This window comes from Muscardinus avellanarius (genome assembly GCF_963383645.1).
Source record: "Muscardinus avellanarius genome assembly, chromosome: X".
NCBI lineage: Eukaryota > Metazoa > Chordata > Mammalia > Rodentia > Gliridae > Muscardinus > Muscardinus avellanarius.
The window spans coordinates 76845160-76858122 of NC_137792.1; positions in this window are offsets into that span (position 1 = coordinate 76845160).

Below are 12963 nucleotides of genomic sequence, written 5' to 3' on the forward strand. Positions count from 1 at the left end.
ATTGAGTAAAATACAATATACAAACACTTATCCATAAACTGCATTCGCTAATGTTACTTTACTTGCAGTGCTGGGAATCAAACCCTGTGCCTCATGCTGGCTATGGGAGTGCTCTTCCATCAAGCTGCATCCCTGGCTCTCACTAATCTTATTTAAGTCTTCAACCTTTCACCAGGCACGGGGCTGTAATCCTAGTATTTGGAAGGCTGAGACAGGAGGATCACGGGTTCAAGGCCAGCCTCAGCAACTTAGCAAGACCCTGTTTCAAAAAAGTGGGGGGTAGTAGTGTAGCTCAGAGATAAAAATCCCCCTTGGTTTAATTCCCAGTACAAAAACAAAACCTTCCTTTAAAGATAATTTTTCAGCCAGACATAGTGGTGCTCACCTGAAATCCTAGTACTTGGGAGGCTGAGATAGGAGGACTGCAGTTTCAAGGACAGCCTCAGCAACACAGTGAGACTGTCAGCAACCTAGCAAGACCCCTATTTCAAAACATAAAGGGGGACTGAAGGTATAGCTTGGAGGTAGAATGCCCTTCGGTTTGGTCCTCAGTACCTCCAAAGAAAATAAAATACTTCTTTTCCAAATTTTTCAATTGTAGCTGGCCGTGGTGGTACACACCTTGTAATCCTAGTTACTCAGGAGGCTGGGACAGGAAGATTGATAAGTTCGAATCCAGCCTGCGCAACTTAAGGAGACCCTGTCTCGATCAAAATAAAAACAATTGGGGACGTAGATCAGTGGAAGAACGTTTGCCTAGCGTGTGCAAGGCCCTGGGTCGGATCCCTTGTATGATAAAAAATTAATAGAGTGCCACAATACTTAATTCATTGCCAGGGAGGAGATTGAGTACCAAGCAACCACAGTCATGACGTTTATTTTTCATTCTAGTTTAGCTACAGCATGGCTTAGAGGACTCTCTCTGTAACCCCAGTGCAGCAGGACTACTCCTTACTTCCCTGTCTTCAAAATCTCCTTTTTTTAGGCAGGTGAGGTGCTTCTCAACGCTTCCTCTCCCTTTCTCCCTTCTGCTGGGCTAGTAGATCTCACCAGGGTTCACGGGCTTTCTTTACAAGAGTTGAGCCCTAGTGATTTAGCAGTAGTTTCAGGGCACCTTCAGGCCATTTTCTTTCCCAAGAGGTGCCTAAATTGGGACCAGGACTAATTCCTTCAGTCCCATCTTAGGAAATGCTCATCTCAGTACTGCTTAGAAAAGTTCTGCTAAACAATTTCATGATTTCCCTAATTTTACCAGCAGGAGGCGCATGGCAGACATACAATCTCTTCATTGTATTACCAATCTAGTCTCCTAGACCTTTTCATTACCAATCTAGTCTCCCGTCTTGCATCCAGAATAGTACTCAGTGCAGAAGTGTTTATGCTCAGGAATCTTCTTCAGCTGCCTCTTGTTCTCAAGATGCTCTTACCTACTGCTTTCAGGCAGACAGCCCAAGGACTATGGGTGTGCCCAGATTCATTTATCTAGTTTAGGGCCTGAAAAGATCAGCCTCACCGGGTTGAGTTCCATGGTTACCCAGATATCCTGAGGTTGACAGAGCTGTGCTAAAAAGTTCTGGGTCAGGAAAAGTGGTTTCTGACTTTAGATCTTATCAGGAAGCCTAGAATAGCCACACATATGCACACACCTGGAGACACATCGGAATCACCTGTGGACTTCTAAAACATACAATTCCTTGGCCCTATCCACATGCTACTGGATCAGAGTGGTTGGGTCTGGTGCCCCAGGAACTTCTACTATAGCAAGTCCCCCACTGATTTCCTGCAGTTGACTGTGAGCTAGCCCCTGAGCACCACTGATCCAAGGCAATATCTGGGAGCTGTCTCAGCCCTACCACCTATCATCCATCCCAATACTAGCCCTTAGGGGAGTGTACAATCAAAGGGACTTAGAATCAATAAGGTGGCGTTTTTTTTGTGGTTTTTTTGTTGTTGTTTTGGTGGCACTGGGGATGGAACCCAGGGGCCTTCTGTCTCGGGCTACACTCCCAGACCTATTTTGTATTTTTTTACTTGGTCTCTTAAGCCAGCTGAGGCTGGCTTCGAACCTGCGCGATCCTCCTGTCTCGGTCCCTCAAGCGCAGGGATTACAAGCATGAGCCACCACACCCGGCATCGATCAACAAGATTTTAATCCAGGGAGCTGCTCCATTTGAATCATACTGGCATTTTCGGGGAACATAGAGGTGGTTCAGGAACCTAGGCCAGCCCTTCCAGAGGGAGCAATGCCCGTTCCATTGAGGTGATGGAGGATGTGACGGGGGCCTCTGTAAGCAACTCTGGCCCTCGTAAGAAAATAATATGTTAGGCATAGTGGCACACATTTTAATCCAAGTACTTTGGAAGCTTAAGACAGGAGGATCACAGGTTCAAAACCAGTAGACAGTAACCTAAGGAGATCCTGTTTAAAAATTTAAAAAAGCCTAACCAGTGTGGTTGCTCATGACTAACCCCAGTACTCGGGAGGCTGAGACAGGATTGCAGGCTGGAGGCAAGCCTCACCAATTTAGAAAGACCCTGTTTCAACATAAAAAGGCCTGAAAGTGTAGCTCAGAGGTAGAATGCCCCTGAGGTCAGTTCTCAGTAGCAAAATATATAACTAAATAAATATTTTACTTTTTTTTTTTTTTTTTTTGGTGGTACTGGAGGTAGAACCCAGAGGCTTTCTACCTCCGGGCTATACTCCCAGACCTTTTTTATATTTTATTTGGAAACAGGGTCTCACTAAGTTGCTGACAGCCTCACTAAGTAGCTGAGGCTGGCTTCAAACCCTTGCGATCCTCCTGGCTCAGCCTCCCAAGCGCGGGGATTACAAGCATGCGCTACCACACCCAGCCTTAAATGTTAACTTTTTAGAACAGCGCCTGGCACTCAATGAACACTCCAGTTTTGGGTTATTGCTCCAGGTCCTGCTCTGTAGCACTAGGAAAGCCCCAAGGGTACAGGTCTGGTTAGTGGAGGGAGCTGGGAAGGACAAATACATGAGGGACTCAGAAGCACTCTTTTTTTTTTTTTTTTTTTTGAGGTACTAGGGATTGAACCCTGGGACATTTTACCTCCGAGCTATACCGCTAGTCCTGTTTTTTATTCTTTTTTTTTTTTATGAAACAGGGCCTCACTAAGTAGCTGAGGCTAGCTACAAACCTGTGATCCTCCTGTCTCAGCCTCCCAAATGCTGGGATTACAAGCGTTTGCCACCACGCCTGGTTCACCCACTTCTTTTGAATGCTTTTGCTTCTCACTCAACTTACTGAAACAAGGTTCTCAGGCTTTCTGGTTCCCCTCCCAGCAGGTAGGCTGTAGGTCCGGCTGGTCCCCAAATTCTTTCCCTGACCCCAAGAATGCCTGAGCATCATCGTGCCAACTGTTCTTGCCATCAGCCTGTCCTGGGGCTTGCAAAGGGATTTTACGAGAAGGGTTGGGGCCTGCTAACATTTTTTTTAATTTATTTTTTATTGGTGCAATGTATTCATACATCATAGTGGTATAAAGAAAATACTTTTGTAGACATACATGCACATCTCGCCCAGTCAGCCCCTACCACGATCCCCACCCCATTCCCTCCCCATCCCTCCTTCCCACGCTTGGCTTACTGGTTGACATCTAGTATTATAGCAATTTATACCATATTAACATTGATAATCTCACATAACAGTTTCATTTGTCTGGTACCAAACTTTTGATGACTTAAAGATAACATTTCAATATTTCTTTTTGCTTTCTTTCTTACCAGAGAATATTTTTTTCTTTTTTTTAGATGAAACTATCATACATTTATTTATTTATTGTTACATTTTTTTATTATTATTTTTGAGGTACTGGGGATTGAACCCAGAGACATTTACCTCCAAGCTACACCTCCAGCCCTATTTTTCAGTCTTTTTATTTTCTTATGTATTTATTTATTTTCTTATTTATTTATTTATTTATTTATTTGGTGGTACTGGGGTTCCTGGAGACCCTTCTACCTCTGGGCTACACTCCCAGACACCTATTTTGTGTATTTTTATTTGGAAACGGGGTCTCTTAAGCCAGCGTGGCTGGCTTCTGCGCGATCCTCCTGTCTCCACCTCCCAAGATCCTCCTGTCTCCACCTCCCAAGCGCGGGGATTACAAGCCTGAGCCACCACGCCCGGCTTAGTCTTTTTATTTTTTATTCTTTTATTTTGTTTTTTTTTTGTTTTTTTTTGTATTGAAAATATTTTATAATTAATTTTCTAGAATACTAGCCATCTGATACAGGAAAAAATTATACGATGGAACACTTCAGTATTTTTAAACAACGAAAAGAAATATTTGACTAGAGGATGGCGAAAGAATTTTACAAATATAAACTCAGGATTCCTCACATTTTCAATACGGCTGCTAAACATAAGTATTCAAGAAATAGGTGACATTATACCTAAAATGCAGAACACCGAAATCAAATAGCCGCTTACATTAAGAGTTACCAAAAATTTCTGTTTATTAAGCAATAACAGCAAAAGGCACAAAAAGCCCATTTTAGTGGAGGTGGCACTGGAGGAATTGCAGAAGCTGGAAGTGGGCATATGAACTACATTCAAGTCTTTTTATTTTTATTTTTATTTATTTATTTTTTTGGTGGTACTGGGGTTCCTGGAAGCCCTTCTACCTCCGGGATACACTCCCACGGGCTACACTCCCAAACCTATTTTTTAACATTTTTATGTGGAAACAGAGTCTCTTAAGCCAGCGAGGCTGGCTTCAAACCAGTGCGATCCTCCTCTCTCCGCCTCCCAAGCGCGAGGATTACAAGCGTGCGCCACCACGCCCGGCCGTAGTCTTTTTATTTTTGAAACAGGGTCTCACTGGGTTGCGAAGGGCCTCGCTAGGTAGTCAGTGAACCACGATCCTCCGGTCTCAGCCTCCCAAATGCTAGGATTACAAGTGCTATCATGCCCACCTGCTAACATTTCTTGACTCCACATTAGGCTAATGTCCTCCCTTCCATCTTCCCCTGTGGGAAAGGCTCTGGGGACCCTGGTTAGGGACTGAGAGATTTGGATGGAGCCACAGGGGGGAACCCTAGGACTTGGCTGTCCCTATGGCTGAAGAGCAGTCTCCTGCTGTGGGGAGGGGCAAGATCAGGCAGGATCCTCGAGTGCCTACTATTTACAGCTAAACCCCTTGAGAGTCTGGTTTCTAAGTCAGATTCCAGGCACCATGTAAGTGGCAGGCAGCCCTGATGCGCACACACAGGAGTCACTCAGGAAGGGGCTTTTCCTTCCTGCAGGTCAGCAAACCTGCGGAATCTTTCTGAATGTTCCTGAGTCTAGATGGGAGAAAACTCACTGGCTCGCCACTGTCCTTTAAAACCTCAAATCCCACCAGACACTATGGCCAGCAAGACCCTGTTTTCAAATAAAAACTAAAATAGGGAAGCTGGGCATGGTGGCACATGCTTGTAATCCCAGCATTTGGGAGGCTGAGACAGGAGGATCCTTAGTTCCTGGCCAACCTCTGCTACTTAATGAGGCCCTTTGCAACTCTGTGAGACCTTGTTTCACAACAAAGAAAAACAACAGGGCTTGGTATATAGCTCAGAGGTAGAATACCCCTGGACTCAATCCCCAGTACCACACACACACACACACACACACACACACACACACACACCAAAAACAACCCCACTAAAATGGGGCTGGAGTGTAACTTGGAGGTAGAACACCTGTACGTTAAATCCCCATTAACAAAAGAGAAGAAACAACCGAGAGCTGGCCGCAGTGACACGGGCCTGAACATTGGAGACTGAGATAGGAGGATTGCAAGATGAAGGCCAGCCTCAGCAATTTAGTGAAACCCTCTTTCTTTCTTTGTTCCTTTTTCTCCCCCTCCCCCTTTGTTTTTGTGTGTGTGTGGTACTGAGGATCGAGCCCAGGGGCATCTACCTCAGATCTACAAAAAATCGGGCTGGTTGGTGTAGCTCGGAAGTAGAATGCCCTTGGGTTCAACCCCTAGCTAAGTAAATAAATAAATAAATAAATAAATAAATAGAAAAATAAAAAGGGCTGGGAGTGTAGGTCAGAGGAAGAACACTCTGGATTCAATCCCCAGTACCGCACACACCCACAAACACATGCACACACGCATATACACACTACAGTCACAGCCCACAGTGCCTCAGTAAACCTTGCCCTTACTTGTCTTTCTCATCTCATACCACTTGGTGCCCCTTCCAGCCCTCAAAGCCGCTGGCCTCACTCCTGCCTTGAGATGGTAGCACATGCTGCTTCTCCTGCCTGTGGACCCCTTCCCCAAGATCACACATGGCTGCTTTCCTCATTCAGTTCTCAGTTCAAGTGTTATTTCTTCAAAGAATACTTTTGTGGCCTTCCTATCTAATGTGCTGTCCTCTCCACCTCCCTCACTTTCTATCCATTTCCTCTCTTTTATGGCTTTTAGAGTCCTCGTAACCCTCTCAAATGATCTCCTTTTTTTATTTTGTAGTACTAAAGATCGAAACCATTGACATTCCACAACTGTGAGACAGTCTGAGCCCTTTTTATTTTCTTCTCTTGAGACAGGACGCTGCTAAATTGCCCAGGCTGGCTTCTGACGTGCTATCCTCCTGCCTCAGCCTCCAGGATCACTGGGATCACAGGCATGTACCACCGCACCTGGTTAGTCTGTCTCCTTTCTGAGAAAGAGGTTTGATTGTTCGTCTATGTATCTGTGGGGCTTGGAACAGTAGCACATAGAAGGTATTCAGTGAGTGCTAAATGGCTGAAAGGTGGAACAGGCGATCGGGGTCAAGAAGTGGTAATCCTGCTTAAAGTACTTGGAATTTTGTCATTCTGTCCCTGCTACAGCATAAAGAGGTCCTGACTAAGAGGGGCCAGGACTCAGACTGAAATGCACCCATTGGCGCAGCCACCGAGAGCACTGCAGCTGAGTTCCAAGAGCCAAAAGGCGCAACAACAGGTTGTGTCCTGGACAAAGAGTCAGCAGAGTCTGATACAAGGTCCTAGGGTGTCTTTCTGGAAGAAACATAACAACCAGGTTTTCTATTGGGGGGAGGCAGAGTACTGAAGATTGAACTCAGGGGCATTCTACCTCTGAGCTCTACCCCCAACCTTGTTTTATTATTTATTTTAAAATGTGTTCTCCACTAAGCCAAGCAAGGGAGAGAGGGACGGGGAGGGAATGGGGTGGGAATTGGGTAGGGGTTAAATCAGTGATGTGTACATGTATGTCCACACAAGTTTTTTTACCCCAATGTGATGTATGAATATAATGCGCCAAAAAAGTTAAACAAAAATAAAAAATAAATAAAATGGGTTCTCACTGCATTGCCGAAAGCCTTGCTAAGATGCTGGGACTGTCTTCTTCATACCTGTAATCCTCCTGTCTCAGCCAAGTACTGATGTGCTCCACCATGCCAAGCACAGCCAGGTTTTCATCAGGCAGCCTATCAACAGACAACAGGACGTGTCTCCCTCGGGCGAAATTCAGGGGCAAGGCATTTTGTAGGGACACCTGGTAAGAAAACCAGCTCTGAAGCCGGGCGTGGTGACGCACGCTTGGAATCCCAGCATTGGGGAGGCTGAGACCGGAGGATCACGGTTCGCGGACAGCCTCAGCTACTTAGTGAGGCCCTCTGCAACTCAGTGAGACCCTGTTTCAAAATAAAAAACAGAAAATAGGGCTGGGGGTATAGCTCAGAAGTAGAATGCCCTGGGTTCCAGCCGCAGTACCACCAAATAAAAAAAGAAAGAAAGAAAGAAAAGAAAATTTTTAAAAATCAGCTCTGATGGGGTATTGTGATTCAGGCAGAAGAAAGGCAATGAAAGCCAGACTGGGGGGCTGAACTGAGCCTGAGGCAAAGTGGGAATGGGACAATGTTGCAGGGAGAGCCAGGCAGGACCAAACAGGTTCTCTGGGTGGGAAACACATCTGGTGTGTGTTACCTTTTGCTGCTTGGGGGCCAGAGCTACAGATGTCTAAGAGAGGAAAGAGCTTAGGAGCTGTCATTCCAGAGACTCTTTTAGTAGGATTCCAACAAGATCTCTGTAAAGGAGCACCCCCTAAACAAACACATCTACATGGGGCCTTTAGTAGCCACTTGCAGCTACGTAAACAACTGGACAGGTGGCTTGCCATCAGGAAGGCCAGATGTATGAGAACCGCCCAAAGCTCCCATTGGCTCAAAAGCCAAGTACAAACTGCTCAAACTGTACACCGGCCCTCCCCAGCCTCAGCCGCTCACTAGGGCTGCTCATCTCTGATTGGGCCAGGCTGCCAGGTGTCCTCCTGTCCAATCCCCAAGGACATCCCTACCTCCCTACTTTTGCCCGGTCTTCTCCTCTTTACCAATGCAAATATTACACTCTATTCAACATACAAAATAAGTCCAATTATTTTTTTTCTATGAGCATCCCTGTATAGAAAACGTTCTTCAATCCCACGGCATAGCTCTGCTCTTCATACTGTTGTATAATTCTTCTTCTCAAGTAATATCAGTGCGCACATCTTTCCCGAGACTAAACCATAGGGCCCTTGACCATAGGAGATGCGTCTTCTTGTTACATGGATTCCAGAGCATCCAACAAAGGTCTGGGGGCATATCAGACATTTGCTAGCTTGAACCTTGCCCCATCCAACAAAGGATAAGCTTTTGGTGTCCAAGTCTGCTTGGTGAAAAAAGGGAAGCAGGATCTAACCACTGTGGGAGCAAGTAAACAAACTAGTACCAGGGATTGACCCCGGGGGTGTTCTACCTCGGAGCTACACCCCAACCCTATTTTATTTTTCAGTTTAAAACAGAGTCTGAGCTGGTCGGTGGCGCACGCTTGTAATCCCCGCGCTTGGGAGTCTGAGACAGGAGGATCGCACGGGTTCGAAGCCAGCCTCAGCTACTGAGTGAGGCTCTCAGCAACTTAGTGAGACCCTGTTTCCAAATAAAATATAAAATAGGGCTGGAAGTGTAGCCCAGAAGTAGAAAGCCCCTGGGTTCCACCCCCAGTACCACCAAAAAACAAATGAACAACAACAACAAAAAGAGCCTGAGCCCGGGCGTGGTGACGCACGCTTGTAATCCCAGCATTCCGGAGGCTGAGACAGGAGGATCATCGTTCAAGGACAGCCTCAGCTACAACTTAGTGAGACCCTTTGCAACTGAGCGAGACCCGGTTTCAAAATAAAGAATACAAAATAGGGCAGGGGGTGTAGCTCAGAGGTAGAATGTCCCTGGGTTCCATCCCCAGTACTGCAAAAAAAAAAAACAAAAACAAAATCTGGCTAAATTGCTGAGATCTCAAACCTGCAATCCTCCTGTCTCAGCTTCCCAATTACTGGGATTACAGGTGTGTGTCGGGGCCCACTCGGCAGGACTGAGGTGGCACCCAGGCTTGTTGCCAGCGTGGACTCAAGATGGCGCCTGGGCTTGCAGCCAAGTCACGAGGCTCACGAGGCTGGCGGTGCCCTGAGCCTGCGCAGTGAGCCCTATCAGGCGCCTTACGGATAATTAGTGACGCAACGCCTCGTGCTACCACCTGCCCGCCCAGGAGAAGGTTAAAAAGCGCGCATGCCCTAGCGGGGAAAAGGAGAAGGAGCTAAGAGGGTTGGTGGACAGGAAGAGCAGTTCCTTGGCGGACTGCTCCGGGCTCCGAGCTGGGACGGACATGTTCACAAAGCCACCATTGTGACCGGTGTGTGCTGCAGCAGAGACGTAGAGTGCCAGAAGGAGGGTTGGTGGAGTGATGAGGGAGAGGATAGAAGACTGATGTTGTTTTTACCTGAGAGGGCGTTGAGAGAGCATTAAAGAGGAACTGTACAAGAACCTGGGGTAATAAAACTGCTTGAGGAAGATAATGTAAGAGTCGTCACTGCGCACGACAAATGGTGGCCCGTACGGGGAACTTCGCTTTGATCAGAACCTCGGCAGTCCCGGGCAGCCGGCTGGTACGTACTCCTTTGACTCCGAAAAGGGAGGAGGAGGCTCCATTAAGGAGGATATTTTTTAGTGTTTTCCCCGATCAAAGGGGGCTACATTAAGGAGGGTTATTTTCCCCGATCAAAGGGGGCTCCATTAAGGAGGATATTTAGTAAATAAGGCTCGCGGATAAGCGAGGCTCGCGGAAAAGCGAGGGACAGCGCTGTATTTTCCCCGATCAAAGGGGGCTCCATTAAGGAGGATATTTAGTAAATAAGGCTCGCGGATAAGCGAGGCTCGCGGAAAAGCGAGGGACAGCGCTGTATTTTCCCCGATCAAAGGGGGCTCCATTAAGGAGGATATTTAGTAAATAAGGCTCGCGGATAAGCGAGGCTCGCGGAAAAGCGAGGGACAGCGCTGTATTTTCCCCGATCAAAGGGGGCTCCATTAAGGAGGATATTTTTTAGTGTAAGCAAGTTAGAGAATCGGGCTGGTCCTGATTCGACAAGGTAGAAGTAAATAAGGCTCGCGGATAAGCGAGGGACAGCGCTGTGAAGGTTCGCAGGTGTTGCGACGAAAAGGTCTAAGGTTGCTAAAGTGAAAGCAGCCATTTTAGAAAATTTGAAAGCGAAAGAGATTTCTAAGAAGGAAGAAGCTCTGTTAGAATTCATAGAAAAAATGAAACGCCCTAAACCTTCCGCTCCTCCCCCTCCCTCTCCTAATCCGCCACCATAGATGGAAGACACCTGAGGTTAGTTGGAAAAGGCGCCTAATGTGTAAAGGATAGGTCAGAAGATTAGTTCCTAACGTAAGAGTTGTAAACTGCTGCTCGGTACCGTAGAGATGAGTTGTTTTCTTTAAGATCTTTGGGGAATTATTTCTACTTTCCCTCTTCCTTTACCTTGGTTAATGATAGTTTAGGTTGTTTTATTGATACCTGTTTTCTGACTTTCTGCTATGCTTCTATGCACCCTTGGAGACTTTGGAATTTCTGCTCTTATTGCTGTAATTGTGGCCTCTGTGGCCGTGGCAGTTATTGCAGCCACTATGAATGCTCTATCCTCACATGTGGCTGCTGGCATGGCTCAGCAAGCTCAATTATCTGGACTATATGTATAACGTATGTGCAGTATCAGAATTTCTCCCATGCAGGCAATTTGTTTCGTCAATTAAGCAAGACGCTTCTAGGAACTTGGAGCCGTGAATTTGAACACACCATGATTGAGCTATGAGCATCCATCGCTGCAATTAATTCTACCCGCGTGGAAGTCGCCGCAGTACAACAATGAATGGACTTAATACATGGAACATTGGGTTTTTTAAAAGACTGGGGTGGCATGGCATTCTGGGCATTCTTGCTGATGGTAGCATGATGTTTCATGGTTGGATATATCAGGCGAACTCGACAACGCACACTGCAACAACAGCGCATATTGGTGCAAGCTATGGCAGCCCTTGAAGCTGGCTTATCTCCCCATGTATGGCTCAGTATGCTGGATCGGTAGTCAGTGACGGGTAAGATCGTCCCCGGGACCTTTCAACCTAAGACAGGGAAACAATCATGCTATTGTTCTCCCAATGACGGGTAAGAATGGTCCTTGAGGGTCGGCAACCTAAGACAGGCACGATCCCGAGCCTTATTTTAATAAAACAAAAAGGGAGATATGTCGGGGCCCACTCGGCAGGACTGAGGTGGCACCCAGGCTTGTTGCCAGCGTGGACTCAAGATGGCGCCTGGGCTTGCAGTCAAGTCACGAGGCTCACGAGGCTGGCGGTGCCCTGAGCCTGCGCAGTGAGCCCTATCAGGCGCCTTACGGATAATTAGTGATGCAACGCCTCGTGCTACCACCTGCCCGCCCAGGAGAAGGTTAAAAAGCGCGCATGCCCTAGCGGGGAGGAAGGAGAAGGAGAAGAGGGTTGGTGGACAGGAAGAGCAGTTTCTTGGCGGACTGCTCTGGGCTCCGAGCTGGGACGGACATGTTCACAAAGCCACCATTGTGACCGGTGTGTGCTGCAGCAGAGACGTAGAGTGCCAGAAGGAGGGTTGGTGGAGTGATGAGGGAGAGGATAGAAGACTGATGTTGTTTTTACCTGAGAGGGCGTTGAGAGAGCATTAAAGAGGAACTGTACAAGAACCTGGGGTAATAAAACTGCTTGAGGAAGATAATGTAAGAGTCGTCACTGCGACTGACAGGTGTGTACCACCTCCTCCAGTCTGTTTTTTTTTTTAACTATTAAGAAAGAGGACGAGAGCAGCCTATCTGGACATTCAAGGTACATACCTAGGTAACTTAGGAAGCACTGGGACCGCATCTCCTTTCCTGACTTATCCTACCACCTGCATTGTCGCTCCAGAAAGCCACCTCTGTCCTGTGTGCCATTCCTCCTGGGTGTTTCTACCCACTGATGACACTGACAGAGAGAATGAATCAGTCCTAACAAAGTGACTCAAACAGTGAGGACTGTGGGTAATATAAAAGGCTAGTAAGAGGCGCATTGGCACACGCGAATCACTCCATTAAGACAAGCTGCCTCTTCCACTCATCATAGCCAGAAATGTCTTCGTGGGCTTGGGGCGTAGCACAGTGGGGGAATGCTTGCCTAGCACGCACAGTGCCCTGGATTCATCCCAACACTACAAACAGGAAAAAAGAAAAAAAGAGTCGGGCGTGGTGGAGCACGCTTGTAATCCCAGCATTCGGGAGGCTGAAACCGGAGGATCGCGGTTCGCGGACAGCCTCAGCTACTTAGTGAGGCCCTCTGCAACTCAGTGAGACCTGGTTTCAAAATAAAGAATAAAAATAGGGCAGGGGGTGTAGCTCGGAGGTCAAATGCCCCTGGGTTCCATCCCCAGACCCGCAAAAAAAAAAAAAAAAAAGAATAAAAAATAGGACTGGGGGGTGTAGCTTGGAGGTCGAATGTCCCTGGGTTCCATCCCCAGACCCGCAAAAAAAAAAAAAAGAAAGAAAGAAAGAAAAGAAATGTCTTCTAGAAGGAAAGCAAGACAGATAACCGTGTGATAATCTATACAAATTTTATTTGGATATCAATTT